Below are 8,123 nucleotides of genomic sequence, written 5' to 3'. Positions count from 1 at the left end.
TTAGGAAGATGCTGTGGCATTCTCAAAATGACCGAATTATGCTGAAGAACTATAAACCTAATATTTATTGGCATTGGCAGAGGACCAGCCCTTTATATATGGATAGATCTTCTCATTTGATCCTCATAACCCTTTGAGGTGTGTATTACCATTCTTACATTTTGTACAAGGTCAAGGGATTGTGGTGACACTAGGATTCAAACTTAGTCTGACTTGAGAACCAAAACCTTAGCACTTCAATATAGCCCTAATCCTTGATTTTCTGCCATAGAATGCCTTGGGGTCAAGCCTGGCACAGTGAAAACATAGATTTTTTCATAGACACAGACCTCGACAAAAGATAGATACATCGCATACACACACACACACACACACACACACACACACACACACACAATTTCCAAGTGCTTTTTTCTGGAGTGATGGTCTTGTCAAATCCTTCCATATCCCCAAAGTACTTAAGCCAAAGCTTCTTGAAGTGGATTTGAGGACTTCAGAAGAACTCTTGAGCCCCGGGGGTGGATGGAGGGTTTTAACCACATTATTAATTCCCATTAATCACCCTTATAAATCATCATTAGATTTTGTATCGAAAGAGGCTCCTGTTCATACTGCAGTAGGGTCCTAAATAAGATGTCTTCCTTTCCCACTTCCCTGACCCTGTCCTAGAAAAATGGCTTCTCTTAAGCTGTCATTGACCACTTGGTATTCAGAAATTCTCAGTTAACTCAGTAGATTCTTTAGCTATTGTCCAGTTCATAAATGGAATTTTCTTACAATTCCCATTTTTACCATTTTGGTGCATTAATAACTTTTGAGCTTTTCCACTGAAAAGGGCTCAGCAATCTTACTTTCTTCTATTTCTCTCCAAATCCATCACTGACATTGTTTTTCCTGGACCTCCTTCCATGGAATAGCATCATGTTAGCCTGGCACCCCAACCTGCCCATTCCACAGGTTTGGTCAGCCCCTTGCACCCCCAAGTTGAGGTCATTACATGTCAGTAAGTCAGCAGCTCTGGTTGAGGCTGTATGACTGTGAAGGAGCATAAGTAGATTCTTGGAAACTAAGAAAAACCTTCACTTTCTGCACTAGTGAATACAGAGAACACTGTGTAGGTGGAGGATTTTGGCCACAGCACGAGGTAGAGAATTGGTGCCAGGAAGATACTTAGGAGTCCACATTAGGCCTCTTGCCCAAACAGCCAATGGATCTGAAGCTGCGTGCATAAAGCAAGCTTTGGCACAAGATTTGAGGTGATGAGTGTGCATGATGCCTCAGCTTGTGCAAAGGAGAGAGGCCAATGGGAAGTTTCAAGTCATAGAGCTAGGCGATGTCTGGGTAAGTGTCATGGAGCCAGAGAGCATCCTAGCCAAGGGCTGCAGTGGTTTTGTTGCAGAGAGTAAATAAATAGGCTGCCAGCACTGTGCTGAGAGAGAGAGGGAGAGAGATCCATATGAAAGAAAACCACTTAGGAACATCTCACAGTTAGCTAGACCAATGTTCTAGGACTTAGAAGGGTTGATGAGTTGTAGGTAGCACTGATAAATACTCAGTGAGTGGAAGGCTCACTTTGGTCCATCTTGCATCATCTGTAGAGGTAGATTAGGATGTCAGAGATGGGAAGTGGGGAAGAGAAATATCTTAGGTGGATACAAGTCATTGTGTAAGATTCCTTACTTCAATTGTCAAAATGTATTTTTATAACAGATTTATCATGTAATGTTATCAGGCAGATTAGGGCCAGGGCTAGCTAGTGTGAGTCAGTGAGGCACATGATCCAGGTACAAAATTTAAGGGGGCACCCTACATTTGTACAACTCAGACTCTCACCTCACCCTAATCCTGGTCCTGTCAGATCCCACCTTTATTTAAAATTTTGATTTTTTCATTGTGGATTCTTTGCACTAACTTGGAATTTTATTAACTACTGCATTACGATATTTTTAAAATCTTGACTACAGAGTTATTTGGTGCCCCCTTACACTGTGCACTTAAAGCAAATGCTTCACTCACCTCACCCCAGTTCTAGCCCTAAGCCCATTTTGCAAATCAGGAAAGAAGGCTCAGATAGCATTTGTGCTTTGCCTAAAGCCACACACCTAGTACACACACAAGATTACAAACTCAGGAAAACCTGACTCTGAAGCCCCACTCATTCCAACCTGTCTGTTGTCTGCCAGATAAAATCATCTTTAACTTCTTGGGCAGTTGGGGACACCAGGCAACATGATGGAATTCCAAGAAATACCCCTAAAAAACAATGTTAGTAATGGAATTGAGGGAAAATAGGAGCTAGATTGCTAAACCCTTTTTAATGGTTATAATACAGCAATAAACAATGTTTAAAAATGGATGGAAATAAGACCTTTTGCATTGGTGAGGCAGCTGAAGAACCTGTGGAGTTAAATGAGAATGCCTGAATGCCAAGCAGCCACTGACATCTTCAAAGAAGCCATTTTTCTAGAACTCAAGGAAGGAGGGAAGGAAAACATTTTATTTAGGACTGTATCACCATATTCGTGAGAATTTCCAGAGACCATCTAACAAATTATGTGCTATGGTGATTAATGAAAATTAGGCATGTGGTTAAAATAAATTCAAAGAACAATGAGCTCCTGCAGATGACATTATATATTTTTATGGAGTATGACCATTCGAGCCTCAGTGAGGAAGAGAGTAATATTAAGCAGCCGGATTTTACCATGTACAAATGTAATGCTCCAAAGAGTGTTAGGTTATCAAATACCTATTGTGCTGAATTAAATTATTTCTTTTTAGAGTTTCTGTCTCCTCGTTGGCCATAAACTCAATGAGGGCAGATGTTATGTTACCTTTGCTTGCTTATCCTTTTATCTTTCACACGTGGTAAATGCTTAATAAATATTTTTGAACAAATGAGCAATTTGAAGTTGTATTTTTCAGAAATAGGAAATCCTTTGAGATGTGTCTGTCAGAGGCGAGGCTGTATTTTAGACTCAACCCCCTCAATAAACACATTTACACTTTGCTGGCTTTTATTCAGTCCTTGAAGAAGCCTCAGTTACTGCTGTCTCATATCACTGACACAGGCTGTAGTTCCCGCGTGGAGTGGCTAGGCCCTGATTTTCCTGTTTTTGTCTTGTTCCACCGCTGGACTCAGCTTTAAGGTCACTTCCTGAGAAAGTCTTTCTCTGACCAGCCAGTTTTGGTGAGTTTTTTTCAGCCTCACTCTCCATAATCTTATTCTTATTTCTTCACATTTCTTCCTGTCTGAAAAGATCCTTCTATTTGCATTCTTGTTTACTTTCTGACTTTCCCACTAGAATCTTATCTCCTTGCAGGTAGAACATCACTGGTGTTATTCAAAGCTAAAAAGGCATGATGGCTTTGGAAGCACTTGGTAAATATTTGTTGAGTGATTAAATGAGTGTGATGAATTAATGAGAACCATGCAGCCTCACTGTTGAGTCTTATAAAAGAATTGGGGAGACCTGACTGAATGAACACGGACAAACCTCCAAGACATGTTGGACAAATAAAAACATGAAAAAGATTCATAGAATAATCCAACTTGTTTTTAAGTTGGATGATATAAGTGTATATTTAGACAGAATCATACTCCTGAGCCAGCCTGAGGAGGGGTATACAGAAAACAGTACGGAATAGATAATTATGCCTAATGGAAACATACATTTTAACTTGGCTCTTAGTGACTTTTCCCAAACTGTGGAAGGGAATAGACTATAACCTTTTCAGTCACAGCAAAATGCAGACCATGGTGGAGAACCAAGAGATAGATTTAACTTCTCCATTTAGCAAGTCCAGCACAGTGCTGGGCACACAGCAGGCACTCAGCATTTATTTGCTGGATGAGCAAAGTAAGCTAACCTCAAGTGGAGAGCCATCGTATTCATCACATTGGAAAGAAGCATTGCCTTTAAGAAATCACATCATGGGGCCTGTATGTAATGTAAAATGTGGGCACTTGCACATGCAAAGAATAGAAATTTTGGTAAGTAGTGATAAAAGGTCAGTGGGAAGCAGGTTTTGAGATAAGGATTTACACACAGAAAATTTATGGGGAGAGCTCTCAGGATTAATACATTTCTGGGAGTGAAGAAAGCAGGACTGGGCAGAAGAAGATGGGCTGAGATTCACTAGTAACCAGGGCTTTAGCCAACCTCTCAGGGATCTGGGATTGTTCTTCAGAGTTGTCCTAAGCTGGGACAAGTGTTTCAGCACTTCACCACATCTACAAATCACTGGATGTGAGTTGCCTTTAGGAAGCAGTCATGACTTTGGACAAAGCAACTCTCATCAGCCAAGGGCAATTCCCAAAGGGGCACTCAGCATTGTCTCTGTGACTGCCTGGGTGCTTCATATCAGGAGTTGGGTTTGATGGTACCCCACTGAGGTAGCTATCCCACTAATCCAGATGCAGGAAAAAAAACTGTATAATTACCTTAATAAGATGTTAATAGGTAGAAATTACTTTATCTAGCTCTCAGGTTAGTGCATGAGTTTAGTGACTCTGAACTAAGTATTAGATTGCTGTCACAGAGCTCCAACTTAAAGGATAATGGTAACAACAATAATAGTAATATTCATTAAGCCGTTTGATATTTATTGAGTATTAAGTGATAGGCACATCTAGGTGCTATGGATACAGCATTGAGGAAAAAACATGAAAATGTCTGTCCTATTTAAATTTAGAGGAAAGAGGCAGACAAGATAGATATAGCTTAGCTAATGGGATGGATGATAGATGGATGAATGGCTAGATAGTAAGATGAATGGAAGGAAGGATGGACGGGTGAGTGAGTGGGCTGGTGGATGTATAGATTAATGGATGGATGGATGATAGATGATAGATAGATAGATAGATAGATAGATAGATAGATAGATAGATAGATGAGTTAGTCTGAAACTGTGAAAAGCACCATAGAGAAAAATAACAGGAAACAATGGAGTAGCACTAGGGCAGGGGTGAAGTTGAGTGTTTCATAAGAGATCATGGAAGACCTCTCTCAAAAAAGTAGCTTCTGAGAAAAGCCTTGAAGGACACAATGAAGCCAGGTATATACCTGGGGGAAGATGTTCTCATCCCAGAAAACAATGGTGATAACATTTACTGAGAGCTCACCTTGTAATAGAGACCTTGCTAGGTGTTTTATAAACTATTCCTTGTTTAATCCTCCAACAGCTAGTATAACCTCTCTTTGAGAAAACTGAGACCAAGAGATATTAAGAGATTTTTTTTCCCTCAAGGTCACAAGATATTAAGAGATTTTTTCCCCTTCAAGTTCACCCAGCAAGTAAGTGCAGGAGCTAGGATTCAAGCTCAGTGTGGAAGCCTCCTTCGGAGGAAGGAGAACAAAGAAGAAATTGGACTACACTTCATAATAAAAACATGTCCTATCACTGGCTCCTTAAAACTGGGTGTCCCTGGGAACCTAGTAGTGGAGGTGCAAAAATGTTGATCCCATCAGCCTGATTCCAAAGTCTGTGTGGCTAGCCTTTGGGATACCCTGCCTCCCAGAGAGCCCAGGCTGGGTGTGTGCCAAATGGTGGGTCTGGCTAAGATTTTAATGCCCAGTCAGGCAGGCGGGGTCAAAGCAAGTCCTTCATGGAGTGCTGCCTTAATTATGTTTCCTGTGTCCAATCACAAAACACCCAATTAACAAACAGAAAATTGGAAGACCCCAGGGCTTGGTGAGGAGAAGGAGTTGAGCAAGCCTGGCTGGGGATGATGGAATGCCTGTCCTTGTTCAGAGAGAGGCCCAATGTTGGCTCTGTGCCCTCAGGCCCTATTGTATGTCCTCCACCCTCTGACAGAATTATTGGCCTCTTTGGCACCTGTCCTCTCAAGCATCCTCCCCAGTCCCCAGGCCACCTTACCCACAGGATGCAGCCCTAGTGAAGAGGAACACATGGATTTGACTGTGGACGATTTGGACCTCACCCAATGCCTCACGCTTGGCTTTTCCCACACAAATCAAGCTACTGCTGCATTAGAAAACCCATCACCTTTCAGCAGACCCTGAACTAAGGAAGTGAAAAGATGCTAAGAACTACTGTTAATTCACCCAAGTTAGTCCTCACCATGGTCTTACTTCTCACAAAGTCTTACCAGGTAGATATGCAAATTCCATTTCATGGAAGGGAAGGGAAGGATAAAAGAAAGTAACAGCATGTTAAGGCTATTCCCCCTTTGTGTTCATTCTGTTGAGGTCCATATTACATACAGTATTTCCTGACCTGTGTACAAGACTCACCAAAGGATAGATACTCAGTTTAAGTCCTGGAATTATGAGGCTTTAGATGAGAAATAGAGGCTCTGCTCTCAAGGAGTTAAGATTTAAAAGAAGGTTCTAGTCCTTCTTTTAACAAATTTTACTTTGGCATACAACATACTCCATCACCTCCAATAAAACAGGGCCAACTCTTGGAGATGCTGACCCAGAAACCTGCTAACTTCTAAGAGTGCACTAAAACCTGTCCTCACTGGATCCCTCCTCTGACAGGTTCAGAGTAAAAAAGTCTGCTGTCTTCAACTCTCCTTTTCTATTCTGACTGTAAATTCTCATCTGGGTCAGTTTCACTCTCATGCATTTTATTCCCACGGCTCCACTGCTCGTTGGGGTTGTTTTCACCTAATGGTTGACATTCTGGACTCCTCTGCCCCGCCAAGCTTGGGCAAAATTCTCATTTGAAACTTTCAAAAGATACAAGCTACCACGATATTTCTGTTTGTACACATTTAAAACCTTCTCTTTATTGTCTTCTTGGATTCCTTCATTATTTCATTTCTTCCCTACTCCAACTCTTGGCCCCCCTAAATGACTGCATGAAACCTAATACAGCCTTTTTTGCGGGGGGAAAGGAGAGTGGGAAGTAGGGAGAAGTACAGTCAGGAATGAATCCAATCAGTGGGAAATGCAAACCTTCCCAGGTGGGGGGGTTCTGGCTCCTGACTTATTAAATTGCCTCTGATGCCTCGCTGATATCTCACTGCTCCCTATGTATTTGTAAGCATCCAAATCACCTCATCGCTAATCGCTGTTTTGCTTCTCTGACTTTGAATTGTTTAATCCTTTTTAAAAGTCTTTTATCTGACTTAACAATCTTTAAAATATTTTGAAGATGTTTTCTTTCCTAGTGAAGAGTAGCCATCAAGTATGACCACAGGGCCATATGTTAATTAAACATCTAATCTGCCATCTCCCAAGTGGGCCCTGATAATAGTTCTGCAGAAAAACTAAGTTTGACATATCTCTTCCGGAAGACTTTGGTGGGCTTCTTTCTTTGGCCTTTCCCTGGAAATGGATTCTCTTGAGTCTTCTATCTTGGTATTTATAATTTACTTGATGCAAACCTTGTCCAAATAAAATTAAAAAATAAGACCGTTTGCTAAAAATTGGGGAGGGGTGGGTGGGAGAACACAGGTTATTAGATGTTTTCCTCTTCTTATTTTTCAACTATATCTCCTCTCGCAAAAGTCGTAATTTCTTCATATTCTTGGATCCCACCCTACTATCACCACAGATGTGCCTATGTTCAAATTTCATCCGTTTCCTGACTAAACCAGATGTTTCCTGGCCAAAACTATGACACTTGCCCAATGTCTCTCAGTGCGTCCTTTGGCCAGGACGAAAGCTATTTCCAGTCCCCATTTCTCACACGGAATGAGTACCTTCCAATGTGGCCTTCCTCAACCTTCCTTTCCTTTCTCACCATGTCTGCCAAGAGGGGTTCTGAGAAGCCTCCACCCATTCCAAAGCAGAAACATGTTCAACAGGGAGCCCCGCAGAGCCCCACCAGGGCAACCACCTCCATGAAACAGCCTCACCTACTGTCCTCGCTCTTTCGATTTCTTTTTCCCTACGTGGAATACCCTTCGGGTGCTGACCAGCAATACTGACTTTCCCCGAACTTTACTGATGTACAGCATCAGTAAAGCATCCTGTAGGATATTTCTCATCCACCTTGAAATTCGTCATTCATGGGGTTTATATGATAGCACGGACTACATTTATTTTCCACAAGGTATTAATGTATGCTACTTGGTAATCCATTTAAAATACATGAGAAAACCATTAAAAGTCCTGTTGTTTATTCTACCCAAGGTTGAAGAAGAGACA

Source organism: Artibeus jamaicensis, unplaced genomic scaffold (assembly GCF_021234435.1).
Source record: "Artibeus jamaicensis isolate MK-2021 breed Jamaican fruit bat unplaced genomic scaffold, CSHL_Jam_final contig_464, whole genome shotgun sequence".
NCBI classification, from domain to species: Eukaryota; Metazoa; Chordata; class Mammalia; order Chiroptera; family Phyllostomidae; genus Artibeus; species Artibeus jamaicensis.
Note: the sequence above shows the minus strand (reverse complement) of the source record.